This window comes from Mustela putorius, unplaced genomic scaffold (assembly GCF_011764305.1).
Source record: "Mustela putorius furo isolate JIRA1106 unplaced genomic scaffold, ASM1176430v1.1 tig00003899_pilon_pilon_pilon, whole genome shotgun sequence".
Taxonomy (NCBI): domain Eukaryota; kingdom Metazoa; phylum Chordata; class Mammalia; order Carnivora; family Mustelidae; genus Mustela; species Mustela putorius.
Genome location: NW_025422048.1, coordinates 3,561,349 through 3,582,246, shown reverse-complemented (window position 1 = coordinate 3,582,246; position 20,898 = coordinate 3,561,349).

The following is a 20,898-nucleotide window of genomic DNA, read 5'->3' as shown; positions in this document are numbered from 1 at the left end:
TCCCAGACACATCCAGAAATAATGTTCAACCTGTTCTCTGGGCATCACAGGCGTAGTCAAGTTGACCCAAGTTAACAATCACAACCATTTTGCAGAAGTAATATGAAGTCGTTGGTCCTATTCGAAACCTGACTTGCCTTCCAGGACTTAGAGTACGCACCATCCTTCTCCATCTCTTGATATATTTTATATCTAGATGGCGTTGTGATTTATTCTTTATACTGACTTTTGGACCTGTGATTTCCAAACTTCTGAACTGCCGTGGCAGCCAGACAAGTTAAAAAAAAAAAAAATTTGAAAGCCTGGAGGTGCGATGCCTGGGTGGCTTTCTGTGCAGCCACGTCACCCTCAAAGGATAGCAGTCTCAGAGATGGGCAGCCCCAGATGAGTCAGCAGTGTTCAATTTTGGGGAGCTTCCACCCTCTTTTTCATGCTGTGTTTTGGTAACCAATGTGCAGTGAAGGAGAATTGGTTGGCATCACTACTCCCTGGCCAGGAAAAGACACTAGCGCTCAGTGCAGAGCTAATGTCCTCCACTTGCCCCAGCTACCCATCCCTGGAGTGTTTGAATGTTTAAATGTAACCACAGAGCCCCAAGGGCTTGTGAACTGGCCGCCCATATGACATGACATCCTCAATCCCATGTATGGCTTACTAATTCTGACTCTTGTTCAAAGGTTAAAAGGTTAAAGGGTCAAGAACCAGCCTGTGTGACTTGGGATAAGGCGACATGAATTTCTGACTCCTGCACATGGAAGGGCTATGTCTCCCAGGACTTCAGTGAACCCCTATCCTCCCAGTGCCCACCACTATGTTGCACAGAAAGGGTCCATTCCATCCCTACACTGATACCCTGGAGCTTCAAGTCACAGCTGACTTGTCCAACCATGAGCTCTCTACCTCCACACAGCCATACCCAGATTTCTGATTCGACTGCCTTTTTGTATCCTGTACTGGCGAGGATACTACTCAAGTCCCTTTTCGCTCACCTGATCATCTTCTGTAGACTAATGTTAGTCACTTTCAGTCTTTGATGCTTTTCAATCACTCCACTAACAGATATTTATTAATTGCCTACTATGTTCCAGGTGGTGGCTGAAGTTATAATTGTGAAGTGAATATTTCTCATCTGGGAGTATAGCCTGACATCTGAGCCCCTTGCCATATTTAGGGAATTCCTTGCCTCTTGGTGGAGGAGGTAGAGCCCACCTCCCACCACAGAAGATGAACATGTCAGTAGCAAGAATGTTAGTGCCAGTGTCCAGCATCTACTCTACTAAGCAAGAAGCAATTTCCATTGCTTTCATATAAGAATCCTGATTAATGAGGAATATAACAGCAGAAGTGGGATGCTCAGAGTAGAGAACTAAATGTAGAGTTGCCTGCTTGGAGGAGGTGAGATGGAGGGCACTGAAGACCACGTGATTGCAGGCAGGGAAGATGGTGACCATTGCGATGCAACTGGGAAAATTTGGTGAAAGAGTTGTGACTGTTGTATCTTTGGACACACACCACCTGCGCACAAGGTTGTATAATTAGAGAAAGTAGTAAGAAATCTTATTTAAGAATTTAAGAGGAGTGTCTGGATGGTTTAATCGGTTAAGCATCCGTCTCTTGATTTTGGCTCACATCAGGATCTCAGGGTCCAGGGACTGAGCCCCACCTTGTGCTGCTTAAGATTTTCTTTCTCCCTCTCCTTCTGCCCCTTCCCGCTTTGCTCTCCCACTTACACATATGTGTGCACTCTCTCTCTCTCTCTCTCTCAAAAGTAAAAAAAGAGAGAGAATAAACGAATTTAAGAGAAAGCCTTAACTCCAGGGGTATGTCAGGTCTGTTACAAGGTGTGATCTCCTTGGAGCCACCAAACGCTTCATCTGATCATTGAAGATTCTTCACTGTTCTTGCCCAGAACATGAACATCTCCTAGTCCTGCATGAGCTCTGAAAACAGTTCTGCTTCATAAAACTTCCCAGTTGTTCTGTGCTCAGTGTAGTACTCAGTAAAAACTGTAGGAGAAGCCCTCCAGTTTCTGGAGTTCTTTCTCCATGCACTTTCCTCATCACTGGAACTCTGTCCTGCACATTCTAGCTGCCTCAGCCTTGGTGAACTCTGACCTCCAGGTCTTCACCCCATGTGCCTTCTTTTCTTTGCTTGGGTCCCTTTTCCCTGCTCCATATTTTGGACATCTCATTTATTTCCTTCTCTCTAATATCATAGTAATATTATATATATATATATTATATATATATATATATATCCAGATTCTAGTTGTTCATGTAGATGATTAGCTCCAGATTCTGTTTCTACTACATTTCCAGGAGCTTAACTTTTCCATGTTTTCCAAACCTTCAGAAATCATTATAAGTCAATTTTTGAACAAAATATATAAAACAGAAGTTTATTACGAGGAGAAGTGACATGCATGTGTGTGCGTATTTCCAGGGCATAGGTTTGGCTGATTGGCAACGTCTGTGTCCAGAACTCCTGGAAATCCACCAAATCACCTCATGATCATTTGCATTTTCTTACTTACTAGTATGCATATTTTTGAGGGACAATGTGGCCAGAGTCAAGGAGAAGTAGCAAGCAGAATTTCGTGGGGTTCCAGATGTCTTCTTCGCTTTAAATTCTACAGTGTTGCCATGGTCTCTTATGGTCACTAGAGGGCGTTCCTGCACCAAGAATGACCCGCTCATGCCCCACCAACTGTGTCTTTTTTTTTTTTTAACCCGGTCTCTGCACTTCAGGCCTTGATAGATCCTAGTTCTTTAGGGGTAGTAAGGGCTTATGTTGTCACAGGGCTCCAGGTGGCCTGTTTCCCACCCTTGCAGCACCAGATATATTACTTTCAAAGGCTCTCTCTTCTCTCTTACTCCCACGCTCAGAAAACCTCAGCCTCGCCTCCCAGGGAAGCTCCTAGCACCAGAGTGACCCTTTTTTTCCCCTTTTAGCTAGTGGCCAGTGGGGAAGGTTCTGGGTCCCTAGGTATTTCTCTTCATGATGGGACTTTCTCAAAGGCCCCTTATACAGATTTAGAAACAGAAATGGATTCCCCCATCATGCCGTATGCTGAAAAGTTTCTCGAGGCCGGTGGGGTGGGGGGCATTCCTGAACTCTGAAGTTCCTTTTTGTAAGAGGTTAGTCCTAAATTGAATCTCTCCTGCCTGGAAAAGAGAGGTCTGGAAGAGGGTAGCAAGCACAGAGACAGTAAACAGGGTTTGGGCAGCTAATTCTTGGCATATATCAGGGAATTGATAAATACTTATTAAATAAATGAAAAAAAAAAGAGGGAGTGAATGGAGGTCAGAATAAGAAAACTGAGGCCATCTCCTGGTGGTGGGTACCACGGAGGGCACGTACTGCATGGAGCACTGGGTGTGGTGCACAAACAAGGAATTCTGGAACACTGAAAAGAAATAAAATGAAACAAATTAAAGGAAAAAAAGAAAGAAAACTAAGGGCATCCATCAAACCGTTTACAAAATCTCCTCTCCTTCTTATTAAGATATAGCTGATATACAAAGAACTACCCATATTCAACGTACATAATTTGATGGGTTTGGACACGTACAAACATCCATGATACCATCCGCAAAGTAACAGACGTATCGACCACCTGCCGAAGCATCCTGGTATCCTTTGTTTCTTTGCTTTTTGTTGAAAGAACACTTACTATGAGCTCTATCTGCTTAACAAATTTTGAAGTGCACAATTCCATATTGTGAGCTCTGTGCACAATGTTCTACAGCATATCTCTAGAACTTATTCATCTTGCATAGATGAAACTTTTCTATTAGAACAAACAAAGACCCTAAGGGGTAAAGTGAGAGTCTCTGGACTAGTTAGTATAAGAGCCAGGACTTGAACTTGGTGTTCTGATTGCTGGTCTCTAGTTTTCCCAGCTCTGATATGCAGCACAAAACCCTTGGATATTCATGTCCCCGGGAAGTTGGTAGCAGCAGGTGTAATTGTTTCTTCTGTGATGAGTCACTGCCAGTGCCCCCCCCCCCCGCCCGCCCGCCCCAGTCGTGCTGGCTTGTCTAGCCATCCACTCTGATTGCTTGCTCAAGAATTGCTCTTTGCCATGCTGCACGCTGGGGGTGCTATTGTTTAACGAGTGGGCTTATTTGTTCAGTTATTTTCCACTTGTGTCTTTGGGGTGCTCAGATGTAGATTTGGGGCTGTTCAAATGTTTTCAGGTGTGTCTAAGCTTGGCTTCTAACCCTCTGGCCCCTGGACCCCGGTCCCCCAAGGCTTCTGCCCATAGTTATAGGCCATCTGTCTCTGGGGCACCTTCTCAGATCACTTGAAACATTGACTTTTTAACATTTGGGAATTATGGACGCTTGAGAATCAGAAAGGGACACATATGCACAGAATGTGGCACACCATGCAAGGCTGCTAAGCAGTTTGTGGGCCATTGATTAAAAGCCTCTGCTTTTCTTGGACATGTTTTCTATAAGAAAAGGTGAATATAACAATCATGTTATCCCTTGATGCCTAGGAATGACTGTATTTTGGGGGAGTGACAAAATTTCCCCCGAGCAGTGGGATAGTATTGGGGGTGGGAGGTAGAGGATTTTAAATACCCTCTAAAGGAAGTCTTTAATGCCTGTGTCATTATATTCTCACCAGTACGGATGAGTCAGTCAAGGTAGAAGTAACCAGACAGCATTTGATGTGACTTTCAAACTTGCTCATTCCCAAGTCAGAAAGACCTTTCAGAAGGTTTGCTCACCACCCCCACAGTGACCAGTTTTGGGGACTTCACCAGTTAAAATGATTTGTCTTGTTTGCCAGCCTCTCTCAGAGAGCACAAGGGACAATCTAGCTCCCACTGCTCTATAATTAAAGCAAGCATGGAGTTCTCATTCTTATTCCAGGAGCATCTGTAATTCAAACAGCCTGGGGGATGCCTCAGATGTAATATTGTCTCAGCAAACAAGGAAATCTTTTCTCGTTGCAGCAGGCTCCATCTGATAAGCACATAGAAAAACAAAGCTCACCTGTTTCTTCTTTAATTCCCCCACCTTTTTGTGCAATTAGTTAAGTAAAACCTGCTTAATGTGTGTGTGAGACTGTGTGTGCATTCACAGGTGGGCGTGGGCACGTGTGTATGTCTGTGTGTACGCATGTGTGTATGTGTGTGTGGTGCCTGTGCCCTTCGTCCTCAAACTCTTGAACCCTTTGCTGTCCTTGTAGTGTCCAGAAATGCAACATCTTTATCACTTTTTTTTTTTTTTGGTTACACTTCATCGTTCTTTTTTTTTTTTTAAAGATTTTATTTATCTATTTGTCAGGCATAGAGGGAGAGCGAGCGAGTGAGCACAGGCAGGCAGAGGCAGAGGGAGAAGCAGGCTCCCTGCCGAGCAAGGAGCCCGATGCGGGACTCGATCCCAGGACGCTGGGATCATGACCTGAGCCGAAGGCAGCCGCTCAACCAACTCAGCCACCCAGGCGTCCCCACTTCATCGTTCTTTGAATCCTCACAGTGAGATACTGGGTTTTTAGAAAGTGATGATTTCATTTTGCAAAAAAATTTTCTGGAAGCTTCCAGAGGGTTCCCACATCCACTGGCCCATTAAATAGAGCCAGCCCATCCCTGTATCTTGCTACATCTTGCTACTTTGTATTTTTGTAATTTTATTTCTTATTCATTATTTTCTTCTTTCTAGTACAGAGGAAGGGGAGCAACAACAAACTGAACAACTACTCCCAGTCTCCCTTCTTAACAACCACCATATCTCCATTTTACAAAGGTTGTTTTCTCCTCTTAGCAAGGGTCATCCATTCAGGTGTTTGAAAGATGACAAACGGTGAATTTGGTTGTCTATGCTCCACGCTGCTAGAACTGAGCCCTTGAGTGATAATAATGCAGGAAGGCAGGAAGCTACTCCCTACAACATGAACCTTTTTCTTTTCCTGACCCCGGGTAAGCTGCCCTATGTGCATATGACCCGCACTGCAAATTTCACAAGGGTTCAGGCAGTGGGGTGTTCCATCAGCTTAATACAAAACATGACAGACTGCGAGTCTCTTCTTCTTGTCTGAAGGGAGTGCAGGTCATTTCCACTCCAACATAGATTGGATAGGACAGACTGCTAGCAGAACCCTCTGGGTTCATACATCCCTGGTGCCAGCTGTGGCCAGATGCTCTCATGAGGGCCTTTCAACCACCGCTGCATGGCCTGTGAAACTCTAAGACACTTGTCACAGTGCTTTTGTAAACAACAATGAGATACATTCAGGAACCAATTATGGCAGGTATCTAGCAAAAGAAAGGAAGAATACTGCCTATTAAATCACAACATACACAACAGTATTTGAAGTTGTACTGATTAAAATCTTTAAATCATCTATAGATTTGGTGCTGGAGGGGGTGTGGGAAGACAGACTCAACCATACACTGTCAGTCGCAAGGAAGACTGGCACAACCCACTTGACTCCCATGAATTTCTCCTCCAGACACTCCCATAAGGGGAGCATGCACAGAGATGTCATTGAAATGATGCTTGTACTGAGAAGCTGGAAGGAATGTAAGTGAAGTGATGCTTGTGAAAAGCTGGAAGGAGTGTAAATCTCCATGTAGACATCAATGGTGGTGCATTCATATTTGAGAACACTATGAATCTGTTAACGAAAACGAGGTAGCTAGCATTGGCCCTGCAGCAGGCACTGCTTCAAGTGTTTTGTGTACATTATTTCATCTAATTCTCACAGCGATTTACAAGGTCTATCCACTTTACTTGCATCATTAGATGAAAAGAAACAAGTTACTCAGGAGTGTGTCTAGTAGGATTTCAATGGGTGAGAAAAAGGGACTGTATCCATACTCATGCATGGACAGCATCTACAAGGACCCCAAGAGAATGCTAGCAGTGATGCCTTCTGGGAAGGGGCAGTGTGACTGTGAGATTGGTGAGGAGGCAGGATTTTAATTACGCTCTATTGGATTCAGGTGTCTGTCATAACAAATTACCACAAATTCAGTGACTTAAACCAATAGGAATTTATTCTCTCACATTTCTGGAGGCCCAAAGTCTGAGATTAAGGTGCAAGCAGGGTCATGTTTCCTTTGAGGGCTTCTGGGGGGAAGATTCCTTCTTTGGCATTCCTTGGCTTGCAGCTGCATCACTCCAAGCTTGGTCTTTGTCTTCATGTGGCGTTGTCCCTGTGTGTCTCTGTTTTCAACTTGGCCTTTCTGTCAGGACACTAAGCATTGGCTATAGGGCCCAACCTAATCCAGTATGACCTTCTCTTAACATAATTAATTATGGCTGCAAAGACCTTATTTCCAAATAAGGTCACATTCTGAAGTTTCAAGTGGATGTGAATTTTGAGGGGGCTAAGGCTGCCACACAGGTTAACAAAACACAAGACTTGGTGGCTTAAACAACAGAAATTTATTTTCTCACAGTTTTGGAGGCTGGAAGTCCAAGATCAAGGTACCAGTTGGGTAGATTTCTGGTAAGGTATTTCTTCCTGATTTGTAGATGGCCCCTTCACATTCTGTGCTCACATTGCTTTTCCTCTGTGCACGTGTGTGTGCGCACGTATACACACATACACACACACACACACATACACACATCTGGTTTCTTCCTATTCTTATAGGTATATCTGTCCTATCAGATCAAGGCCCCGGACTTATAACCTCATTTAACCTTAGTTACCTCCATAAGGGCCCTCTCGCCAAATATAGTCACATTAGGGGCTGAGGATTCAACTTATGAATTTGGGATGTGGGGACACAATTCAGTCCGTGACACTATTCAACCCAGTAGTAGTTGTGTGGTCCTGAGTATATTACTCAACCTACCTACCTACCTGGGGCTCAAGCGCAGACATTTCAATTAGCATAGAGAAGCTATTTGCAAGACCTTGGCTCCTGCCCTTTCCATGTTCTTGTTTTTCTAATATCTGGTTCTGAGAAATCCCCTCAGTGCTGCCCTCCGGCCTCCTCCTGGCAGCTTTCTCCTGCCCCTCTCTTTCTATTGTCCGGACTATACCCATTATAAATTCAGCTGGCAGAGCCTGTGCTGGATCCTCACGGTTTCTCAATAATCTTTGTCTTCATCACCTGCATTCTGGTCTTGGAACCATCTTGCCTATAGTTGCCTTTCTTTTTTCTTCTTTCTACTGTCCTCTTTCTTCTTTATTCCATTGCATATCTTCTCACTTTCTTTCCACTTCCTCATTGACTCCTTTATCCATAAATCCAGGAAATCTAACTTCCGGCTTCCCCTTCTTTGAATTGTTATTTATGACCTCCAACTGTCAGATCCAATGGCATTTCCTCAGTCCCCACTACCCTCAGTATCTCAGTTTTATGTGACGTCACAGATTGCCTCTTCTGTCTGGACATGCTGTGCCCACCATTCCCAAATACACTGAAATCTCTGGCTCTGCTCTGATATCTCTGAGTACACCTTTTTATTTATGTAAGAGCACCTTCCACTCCTCCTTTCCATGTCCAACTCAAACGGGACTCCAGAAGAGGATCCAGATAAATGGACAGAAGAATGAGGGGAATTACTCACCTCTTGTCTAGAAGAGCCTCGTACTTATATTTGTCTTTTTGAGCTTATATTCCATTGGAATAAAATGGTATTTATTAAGACTTTTTCCAGCCTGGCCCCAATATATGTTCCTGACTTCAACTTCTGCTCTTCCCTCTACTCTTGGCTTCACCCTCTGCCCATACGCCAGTCTTCTGTAGTGATAACACACCATCGGCCTAGAATATCTTTCTTTATTTCCCCCTTTTCCTACCAGGCAAGCACCTCCATCTCTTCTTCTCCCCCTTTAAGGCCTGGGCTTTCTCAGAGCATGGCCATTACTTCACCTTGAAAGTATCTCAGGTGTACTGTCCACAAGACTTGTTCTTCCACAGCACAGGGGAAGGGGATAATTTCTGATTTAAGATGATGCTTGTCATACCTCTTCAGGTGGCCCTTGACCTGGAACCTATTCTTCAGGAAGTGGCATGGCTAGAGGACAACCCAAAAGATATCTGCTAAACTGAATGGCCATGAGCAGGGTTAAGGAGCCCAAAGGATCAAGAGGTTGTGCTAGACCAGAGCTGATATTCCCTCTTTTAGACCATGCTCAAGTTACCCAGGACCACAAAATTCTTTGCCTGAACTGCCCCTAATTTGCTTCCAGGTATACCTTCCTTAGGGTGGACTGAACCAATGATATGCACAACCTTAGCCCCACAAGGAGGCCAGGAGGCAGCTGTTTGGGGAAATGTGGACAAAGTGTAGACACACATGCTCAAGCATCCACAAGCATGTAAGTGAAACCCCTTGTACTGCTGGATGCAGTGGGAGTATGAAGAAAAGGGGAATAATCTCAAGTCAGGAGCTGGGAGCTGACTCTCCTGGCACCAAGTTCAAACATAGCATTCTGAGGAGTCTAAAAAGTTTAAATTTGAACCTACCCTTCTGCTCATTTGGAAGGTCTAACTGTCAAGTCAGAAAGAGGGGTAAAGGGGGCACTTGGGTGGATAGTCAGTTACGTGTCTGACTTCGGGGCAGGTCATGATCTCAGGGATTGAACCTCAAGTCGGGCTCCCTGCTCAGTGCTTGTCTCTCTCCCTCTGACCCTCCCCTGGTGATTCTCAGTCTCTCTCTCTAATATATATAAATAAAACATATAAAAATAGATAAAAGTAATAAAAGAAAGAGGGACATAGTATTAAGAATCAGGAGGGCATCTGATTCACTCTCACATGCACCCTGATCCCAAGATTGTACGGACAGAAAAACTAAAGTCTATTCTCTAGAACTTTTTAGTTCACTACTGTAGTCAGCAGGCACACGTGGTGATTTAAATCTTAATCTAAATTAATTAAGAGTCAAGTATAATTTAATATCAATTTCTCAGTTGTGTTAGCCACATTACAAGTGTTCCGTGGTCATACAGAGCTGGGGGCTACCATATCACAAATGAAGAATATTTCCATCATCACAGTAAATTCTGCTGGGCAGTGCTGAGTTTAAACCATCTGAGGGTGCTACAGACATGTCATCTCTAAATTCTGAACAAGCATTACTGGAGATGAATCCTTTTCTCTTATTTGAGCATAAACTTAATGTTTACTTTTCCCAAATAATCCCATCATATAAGAAAATTCAGCTATCAAAAAATGGGATTATGGACATTGGGGAAGGTATGTGCTTTGGTGAGTGCTGTGAAGTGTGTAAACCTGGTGATTCACAGACCTGTACCCCTGGGGATAAAAATATATGTTTATAAAAAATAAAAAATTTAAAAATAAATGCCAGCATATTTTGGAACTTCAGTACTATTCCAGAAATAAAAACTGGAAGAAAAACCCAATTTTTTCCTCACCATCAAAGTTTCATGGTGATTTGATTTGGGATCCCACGTAAGAGACTAAATTGTAAGAGAAAAGGCCCCATAACTCCTACAGAATACTGAAGACATACCATTCATTTGCTGAGAATTGGTTTTTCAAAATGGTCTTCTAAATATATCTCTGTGTCAAAACAGAGTATCTCACTGTGATTCAAGAAGGGGAATGATGCTGTGATTCTTTTGCTAATCCTGTTCTTGACATAGCCCCACGTAAGTTTACTAAATATCTCTGTCAAAACACATGGTCCCGCACATGGTGGAGTTCCAGGAAAAAACTCTTGGTCACACATCATACTCAGCTAAATGAAAACTGTTGGGCATTAAAGGGCATTTGTTTCTCTAAGTCAGTTTCCTTCTCTGCAATGTAACAGTAAATATTGTCAGCTGGAACTGGTGTGGTCCTACTAAGCTTTCACAGAAATGATTATCATTTCCATTACTGAAAAGATCTTCAAAAAATATGGAATTACAAGAACTTAGAACTGTAAGTGTTTCTAGATATCATTAATAAATTAAAGTCCACAGAGTAGAAGACATTTGTTCAAACTGAATAACAGAGTCAGAAATAGCAATCAGATCCTTTGAGGGGTGCCTGGGTGCCTCAGTCAGTTAAGCATCTGCCTTTGGCTCAGCTCACCATCCTCGTGTCCTGGGATCAAGCCCAATGTTGGGGCTCTCTGTTCAGTGGGAAGCCTGCTTCTTCTTCTCTTTCTCCCTGCTGCTTTGCCTGCTTGTGCTCTCTCTCTCTCTCTGTGTCAAATAAATAAATAAATAAATAAATAAATAAATAGAAGTCAGGTTCTTCGAGCCTAGGTTTAGTGTTGGTCGGAGGAGAAAAAGCCAGCAAACAAATGTCCAGAGGAAAGTAGGGAGTCAAGGGAGTATGCTGTCATGTGAGGGAAGAGAAGAGAGTATTTCCAGAAGGACAGAATGGTCAAATGTATCAAATTCAATAAAGCTGTTAAGAGAGATTACAGATGAAAAATATCCATTGAATCAAGCAGCATGAATGTCATTTTTGGGTGACCCTGCCAAAGGTAGTTTTAGCAGGGTGATGGAAGCAAAATTCAGATTACCAGGGGCTGAAGAGTGCTGCCAAAGAGGGAGAACCCAAGAGCCCATCAGGATTTGGATATGCCAAAGGACAAGAGAAGTGCGAAATTGAAAGAAAATGGAGGAGGGAAACTCTCTTCACGGAAAATAAAAGGGTTTGAGAACTTCCATTTCCAGGGATGTGGCAGTCTAGGTTAATTGGACCAATTCATCTGCTGAAAACAAAAGAAGTTAAATAAAATATATATATTTTAAAAGTCTTGAAACATAAAAAATAAAAGTCTTGAAACATAAAAGATATGACTATAGAGAAAGGAATTACCAGTCTAACATCTAAAGAAAAGTGACAACTCAGAAGATTAATGGAATCCTGTACTCTGAGAGTATCTGCTGATCTGGCAAACTTGAACTTAGGGTTTGACAGCCTCATGGGGCAAGAGGGACAGAAGTCAAAGACCAGGACTGGATCATGGTGAGAAGTCTAATAGGAAATGTTCCTTACAATAAACCTGGGACCCAAAGGACTGTAACACTAAGGTAAGGAAGGATAAAACGGAAGTAATTCTGCTCTACTCCTAGATGACTACAAAAAAGGAAAACATCAAACACTTGGTACAGCTGGAATGTCCAGAACAATACAGAAGTTAGTTATCACCATTGATGTAAGTGAACTAAATGTTTCCCTTAAAGGACCATGAATATCAGTCTGCACAAAAACAATTCAACTAAATGCTGTTTATTTGATTTTTTTTAAAGATTTATTTATTTATTTTAGAACCAGAGAGTGGGGAGGGGGGCAGAGGGATATGAAGAGAGAGAACCTCAAGCAGGAGTCATGCTGAGTGAGGAGCCCAGTGTGGGGCTTGATACCACAATCCTGAGATCATGGCCTGGATTGAAACCAAGAATTAGATGCTTAACTGACTGAGCTACCCAGGCACCCCAACTAAATGCTGTTTATAAGTTTGAAAGTTTCAAAGAATAGAAAAATAAATACCATGAAATTACTAACTAAGAAATTCTGGGGTGGCGGGGCGCCTGGGTGGCTCAGTGGGTTAAGCCGCTGCCTTCGGCTCAGGTCATGATCTCAGGGTCCTGGGATCGAGTCTCGCATCGGGCTCTCTGCTCAGCGGGGAGCCTGCTTCCTCCTCTCTCTCTCTCTCTGCCGGCCTCTCCATCTACTTGTGATTTCTCTCTGTCAAATAAATAAATAAAATCTTTAAAAAAAAAAATTCTGGGGTGGCTATAGTAATATCAGACAAAAAAGACTTAAAGGCAAAAAGCATTATTAGGTATAGTGTGTTATTTCATAATAATAGAAACTTCAACCGACCAAAAAGTCATAACAATTATGAGCATATATGGGCTTAATAAGATAGGGTGAAAAAATGTAAGGCAATAATTTCCAGTAGTACAAATAGAAATAGATAAGTTCACAATCATGGCAAGAGATGTTAATATGTCTTTCAGAATCTGATGAAATAAAAATACAAAAAGTCAATAAATAATGATACAAAAGATTAAAATAACATGGTTAAGCAACTGATCTAAAAGGTATCTACAGAACACTGCATTTAGAAGCTGCAAATACAAACTATTTTAAAGCACATAGTTATAAACATTGACCATATTTAGGGCCATGAAGCAAGTCATAACAAATTTTAAGAGACTGAAATCATATGCAATATGTTCTTTGATCACAATAGAATTAAACTAAAAATCAGCAACAAAAGGATTTCTAGTCTGTCTCTATACATTTAAATTAAGAAACAATTTTTAAGTGACCATGAATCACAAAAGATATTTTTAGGATAAAAATATTGAGATTTTAATAATGAAAACATTTCATATTAAAATTATGAAATCCAACTAAAGAACTGGTTAGAGTGAAATTTATAGCTTTAAATAGTTATATTAGAGAAAGAAAAAGGACTAAAATGAATAATTTGTGCATACATTAAAAAATTAGTGAAAGAACAGTAAATTAATCCCAAAGAAAATAGAAAGGAGGAAATAATGAAGATGTGAACAGAAGTTAGTGAACTAGAAATCAAGCATATAATGAAGATTTTAACCAAGGTAAAAGTTGGTTCTTTAAAAAGAACAAAAAGAAATCAAACTTTTGGTGGGTTTGATAAAGAATAAAAGAAAATGGATTGATAATCATTGAAAATGATTGACTAAGAATGCATAAAACTATATTGCTACAGTTGAGGAGAAATTAAAAAGATAATAACCCTAACCCTAACCTTAACGTTAACCCAACATTATGTCAATATGTTTGAAAGTGTAGATAAAGTGGATAGATTCCTAGAAAATAATAACTATCAAAGACACATTTAAAATGGTAGGAAATGGCCCTTTCCCTGCAGTCTAGGGGAGCCGCAGCTCAGTCCTAGTGCCATTTCATGAAAAGGAGAGAGCCGAGAAACAAAATTTGTGACTTTCTAACCTACTGCAGCTGCTGGCCCCTATTTGCCTAATCTGGTGAATTTTACTAAGCATTGAAGGAAGAATGAACACCAATACTCTCAAAGTCTCCCAGAAGTTAAGAGAAACTCATTCTGTGAGGTCAACATTAACCTGATACCCAAACTAAAGACAATATTAAAAAACTACAAACCAATTTTCCTTATGAGCATTGATGTAAAAATGCTAAACAAAATGCTAGCGAGCCAAATTCCACAGCACATTAAAATGATTTTACACCATGACCAAAAAGGACTTATTCTTGGGATGCGAGGATGATTCAACATACATAAATCAATCAATGTGACGCGCCACAGTAACAGGACGCAGGGGGGAAGTGACATGGTTCCTTCAATTGATGCAGAGAAAGCATTTGACAAAACCTCAGGACTGTTTAATGATAACAACACTCAGTAAAGTAGGAAAAGAAAGTAAACTACTTCAACATACAAAAGGCCATATGGGAAAGTCCACAGCTAACATTATACTGAATGGTGAAAGACTGAGACTTTTTCTGTAAGACCAAGAACAAGGCAAGAATGCTCACCTTCAGCACTTCTATTCAACATAGTACTAGAAGTCCTAGTTAGGTCAATCAGATGAGAAAAGACACCCAAACTAGAAAGACAGAAGCAAAATTATCTTTGTTTGTAGATTACATGATCTTATAAATAGAACACCCTCAAGATTCCACGAAAAACAATTAGAATTAATAAGTAAATTCAACAAAATTGTTAGATACAAAATCAAAGGTAATTCCTGTTTAAGAGAGAACAGAAGTGCCAGAACTTCTAGCTATTTGTTGGTAAACATTCTGAAGATGTGGAGGTGAGGGGTGCGGGGGGTGGGGATGGTGAGGGGGGCTTCTTTTTGACACACACTCCGTCAGGTGTCTTTTAGATCAGAGACTTGCAGGCCAGGCAAAAAGGGGAATCCCAGAAAATGCTTATGATGTCTGTTCCAAATGAGAGCTCTGTGGGGCCAGGTGTCTCTGGAATACAGTAATCTGTTCAATCTAATTCGCTGGGTCTTTAGGTTCAGCAATCCCATGCCTGTGGCCTCAGCAAAGAGAAGCCAGAAGAGAAGCACCTGTGAGGTCCTGTAGTCTTTCTGACTTGGGCTAGCTTTTCTCCTAGCTTGAGGAGATGGTACCTGCACATAAGCCACGATTCCCTGCCTTTCACCCATGGACCACCCTCTGCTAAGAAGTAATATTAGACAGTCCTGACCTAACAACCTGGTAAAGAGGACAAAGCTATTTATATAAAAGTAACATCTTTTCTGACTTTTGCTGATTATATATTGTCAGGTAAATATAGCTAGATGCAGGTCCCTTTCAGACGATCCGACTTAGAATATAGGTTACATGGGATATACAAAATTCCTTTGAGGAACTGCTGGAAAGGACTTCCAAAAGCTAAGTCTTATGGGGCAGCTGAAACTGATGTTCTCAGAGAGACTTGTCATAACCTTTAAGATGTTGTTGAAAGAAAACACAATGGTTTCAAATCTGAGCCCAAGTCAAAACACAAGTGCAGATGTCTCGAATTACAGGGGCTGCTGTCAGATTGCTACTCACAAGGGCAACTCTACAGTGCTGTGTATCTCAGGCGAAGGGAAGGCAAGTATTTCTTTAAGGATGGGCTATGAATCTCCTGAGTAAATAGAGGATGCTGGATTAAGCAAGTTGGAAATATGCACAGGCCAATATGTAGCAGGGGCAAGATGGCCAGGTGCCAGCCATAGAGAGACTGGGTTCCTCTAGCCTTGAATCAATAGTCTCTGTTCCCTTGCTGGGGAAGGTAGACCCTTTACCAACCAATGCCAAGTCCTTATATTTGACTCATTTTAGGATCAACCAGATGCTGCATCCCTCAGTCATAGGGTTGCCAGGTAAAATACAAAGGAGCCAGTTAAATTTAAATTTCCAATAAACAATGGATAATTTGTAGTATAAGTATGTCCAAATATTGCATGGAACATACTTATGCTCATATTCTACTCATATTTATTTAAAATTCAATTTCATTTGCTAAAACATGCAACCCTACTCAGGTAGGCCATCAAGTGAGGACGGGGGTATGGTCAGGCCTCTGGTCCCTGGGAGAGCGAAACAGTTTAGTCCTGTTTTCAGGGAGCTGGGCAGATTGCTCTCAGGCATTGGGCCAAGAACCCCATCACTACAACTGAAGTAGAAGGTGGGATTGAGTCTGAGGACCAAAGAACATTTTATAAACTAGAAGAAGTATATAAATTCCCAGGAGGACGCCCCTCAGGAGCAGACTGGGCACCGAGTCACTGACTGCCACGTCTAGAATTCCTTAAACTGCCAGTGACTAGTTGCAGGATCAGGTTAAAAGTTGGGGTTCCCTAAGAGGGATCCCTGGGCCACTTGCATCAGAATCTCCTGGGAATGCAGATCCCAAGGCCCCACTCTAGATTTACTGAATCAGAATCTCTAGGGTCAAGTCTAGAAGGCTGCATTTTCTCTAAGCAGTCCTGGTGGCTCTAACATGCACTAAAATTGAGAGCCAGTGCCATTGAGCCAGGAACAACGTGTGCAAATAAGCAGGCATGATGGTTAAGGCACAAACTCTAGAGCCAGACTGCCCAATCTAGACTTCTATCTTTACCATTCATCGTCCATGCAATCTGGAGCAAGTGACACAGCTTTTCTGGGCCTCAGTTTCTCTATTGGTGAGACAGGAATATGCCTATGCCATAGGGCTATTGTCAGGATTAAATGAGACAAAGTTCCAAGAGCAATGACTGGCCTTTAGGAAGCATACATAGGTGTTAGCCATTGTTAGGGGTTGAGTGGACCCCCTGGGGACAAAGAGGACCCATTTGGGTCCTCGTGTCCTATGTCTTGCAATAGAGTGGGCTGAAGCAGGGCACCCAGGGCAGGGGGTTTGTGGCACCAGAAGTCATGACGATGATTAATAAGAGGGACAGTTTTTTAAATGCATGGGTGATCATGCTTGGCTGGAACAAGAAGCTAGGAAAATGGATATTGTTCATTAAGCTCTAATCGGCAGGTAAATTGTACAAGGGGAAGGGAGTCCAGATGTTACTACCAGTAATTAATGTGCTTCTTCTCTCCCTGGTAATCCTTTGATTTGAACCTTCTAACCTGTAGTCTTTATCAGGCATTAAGATTCTGGAAATTCTGGCTGCTAAATATTTTGGGGAGCTCCTGGTTGCACTAAAGGAAATGGATGTGTCCTATTCTCCCTAATAACTCAAGCACCGGGAAAAGATAAAGTTGTTCTAGCCGTGATGAATTATGCCCAGGAGATTTGGAGAGGACAATCATTCTCTTTGTTCATTTAACAAATGTGAACAGTGTCTCCACGTTGGGAAAGCAAATGTGACCAGACACAGTCTGTTTAGGAAAACAATCCCCTTGGTTGACGCTCCCAGTCCCAGTGACTTGATTGCTGCCTAAATCCTTGCTCAGCTCTTCTGAGGTCACAGCCTTGCCCCTGAAGTCCTGCCCCTCCTGCAACCTGGAACCAGACCTCCCTCAGCCTGGGATGGCACCATGTTGTGCTAAGAAAGCCAGCTTCCCCAGCCACATGCAGACTTCTGAGTTGTCTTAGACCAGCCATCCTCCATGGTTCCATTCTGACTGATGTCAAGAAATCTGAGTGTTCCTTCTTGTGCGTACTATACAGACAGTGTCTGTGAAGCATGTTGGGGCCAGTGAAAAGGCAAGTCACTATGTTCCTTTTCATCTGGCACAGTGTCACATGTCGACGTGCTTGGGATGCTGAAGAGTGCCCCTTGGATGGCTTCTGACAGGAATTAAAGCTAGAGGCCAGAGGCCTTGGAGCACGAGGCAGCTGGGGGCAGAGTCTCTATGGAAGTGTAACACAAGGGAGTTTAGACAGAGTATTAGACACTTTCAGCGTAAGAGTAATAATAATAATAATAATAGTGAGTACTTGTTGAGTGGTTTACTCTGTTCTGAATAGTGTTCTAAGTGTTTGCATGTATCATCACATTTAACTCTCCCATCAACCCTCTGATAAGGCACTATGACTATCTGGGCTCAAGTTTGTTTTTTAATTTAATTTAACTTAAGTTAAATTCAATTAATTAACATATAGTATAATAACATATAGTATAGTATAGTAACATATAACATATAGTATATGCCAATTAATTAACGTATTAGTTTTAGAGGTAGAGCTCAGTGATTCATCAGTTGTGAGTTCAAGGTTGTTTTTATTTTCAAGAACGGAGCCAAATGTAGTATCCATCCAGAGGAGCACTGACCAAAGAAGTCTGGAGTGCTTAAGAAATTCCTCGGCCATCCAGCCCTCCCTGAGGGTGGAGGAGACCTGAGCTGGCACTAAGAAGCCCTCTGTTTGGCTCTCTTGGGCCAGGGGCTGCTTGGGGCTGAGAGAGAACCCAAAATGCTTACAGTAACATTACTCATTATAGCCCCAAAGTGGAAGGATCTATTGATGGATAAATGGATAAACAAAAATATATGTTTATAAAAAATAAAACATTTAAAAAAAATGTGGTTTATCCAAATGGTGGACTACTATATGGCCATAAAAGGAAACCAGGCACTAATACACACTACAGCCTGGGTAAACTTTGAAGACATGCTAAGGGAAAGAAGCCAGACACAAAAGGCCACATATTGTGAGTCCACTTATGTGGAATGTTCAGAATGGACAAATCCATAGAGATACAAATCAGATTAGTGATTTCCAGAAGCTGGGGGGTTGGAAAGAATGGGCAGTGGCTGCTAATGGGTACAGGGTTTCTTTTGGGTTGATGGAAATATTCTGAAATTAGATAGTGGTGATGGTTGCAGGACTTGGTGAATGTACAGGAAACCACTGAATTGTGCACTTTAATAGGGGAACTACAGTATGTGACTATAGCTCAATAAAAACAATCAAATGAGAAAAAACAACAAAAGAGAACCCAGAATTCACCCTATCAAGGCCCAGAGCAAAACACTATCTTATGAAGCTGGGCTGTGGGAGAAAGGCCCAGCCAGGGCTGAGAGGGTATTGGACTCCTCCACCAGCCTTAGCATGACCTCAGCCAAGTTCTTTCACCTCTCCGAGCCTGTTTCCCGATCTCTTAAGTGACATGGTTGTGAGAAAATATATCCCTGATGGGATGTTGAAAACCATAAAATGCTTACTTAAAATCAAAGTGTATTAATTACAGGCAAGGTATTGGTGTCTTTATAGAAAATTTGCCCATTTCTGAGCAGAAACTGCTTACTCTCTGTCTCTCTCACCTTTGAAAAAGAGAACCAAAAAAGGGGGAGGGGGAACCTGGGTGACTCAGTCATTAAACGTCTGCCTTCAACTCAGGTCAGGATCGCAGAGTCCTGGGATCCAGCACTGCATCAGGCTCTCTGCTCAGTGGGGAAGCCTGTTTCTTCCTCCCTCTCTGCTTGTGTTCCCTCTCTTGTTGTGTCTCTCTCTGTAAAAGAAATAAATAAAATCTTATTTAAAAAAAAAAGAGAGAAAACCAAGTTGCCAGCAGCTACCCTCATTGCCAGGCTTGCCCCAATCTTCAAAACATGAGAAATGTGGAGGCTGAGATGGAAGAAAGCTTTGCATATCAGCAAGAAGAGGGGGAAAAGCTTTTACTATCTACTTTCTACACAGAATGCCCCTGGGCATCGCTTCTGCCTGGGATGTGGCAAGCTTTCAGTGCTGGGGGTCCTCTGGGAGGCCAAGTGGACTCCCTCATTTCATAATAAATGACCCGGGGGAAGGTATCGTGCCTGGGGATCGCCAAGCTCCAGGAGAGTAAGCTCTCTACACAACTCCCTGCCCAGTATTCATTGCTTTATTCTCCTTCCCAATCTCTGTATGGATTTCCAAGGTTTTCCCAGGACCACAAGGGAATGTCCTAGGTGTCCTCTGTTTTGATTCCCTATCTTACAGCTTTCAAGTCCCAAGTAAAGCGTTTTTCCCACCCCTAGTTATTAGAGCTTCCTAGTAGGCCTTTTAAAAATCCTTTGGAAGCTTAAATAAACCATACACTCTGCAACCCAATAGAGACCTTCCTCCTTAACTACTTAGGGTCCATGGGTCGTCCTACCCTTGCAAACTCTGACTGGTTTTCTTCCTCATATGTATCCACATAACAGATTCAATGTAGCCATCTGTTTTTCTTAGGACTGGGAAATGTTCAGAATCTTTATTCAAGACAGTTCATAAAAAAATAACAACATTAATTTAACCAGATGCAGAACACCTTACATTATTAAAATAGGTACCTCTTTCACTTGTCCAGTACAGAAACATCCAAGTCCTAGGAGGTCATGGTCAAGCAGTGTCCAAACTGGGGCAGGGGCTGGGGACCAGGCATCAGCTCACTCTCTCTCCTGCTTACTCCTCAGTCCCAGGCAAGCCCAGGCCACAGCCGCTGGGAATTCTCACTACCCGGGGCCTCCATCAGCTCTGGGGCCACCCCGTCTCAGAAGTACAGTGCGCTAGAATGTAACAATGGCTGAAATCAGTTTGCTGACTCTCTTTCAGGATTGGTGCGGGAGTCTGGGTGCAGGGGAGACGCCAGTGTCTTCAGTCGCTAGATGCATGTTCATTCAAATTCATTCAAATTTTTGTTTAAGTGAATTAAAAACGGCTCCCTGCCATAAATAAAAGGATCCAAACCGTCAAGGAAGCAGCGTGAGCAGCCGGATGTGGACAAACTCTTCCACGATGTCAATGGCTTTCTCGGCCGCTAGCCTCTTTTCAGGGCTTGCTTTCGTCTGGGGAGGAGCGCAGAGCCGGCTCTCGGGCTGTCTTCAGGGAGAAATCCTGGCTAGGTCCAGCCGGGAGAGCGAGCGCGCGGCCCGGGTTCCAGCCTGCGGGGAGCAGTGAGATAATGAATGTGAAAAGGCTCCAGGCGGGAGATTGTTATTCGTGAGGATGCCTTCTCAGTAGCGAGCGCGGGGAGGGGGTGGGATGCATCTTCTAACAAGGGGATTCATTCCTTCTTTGA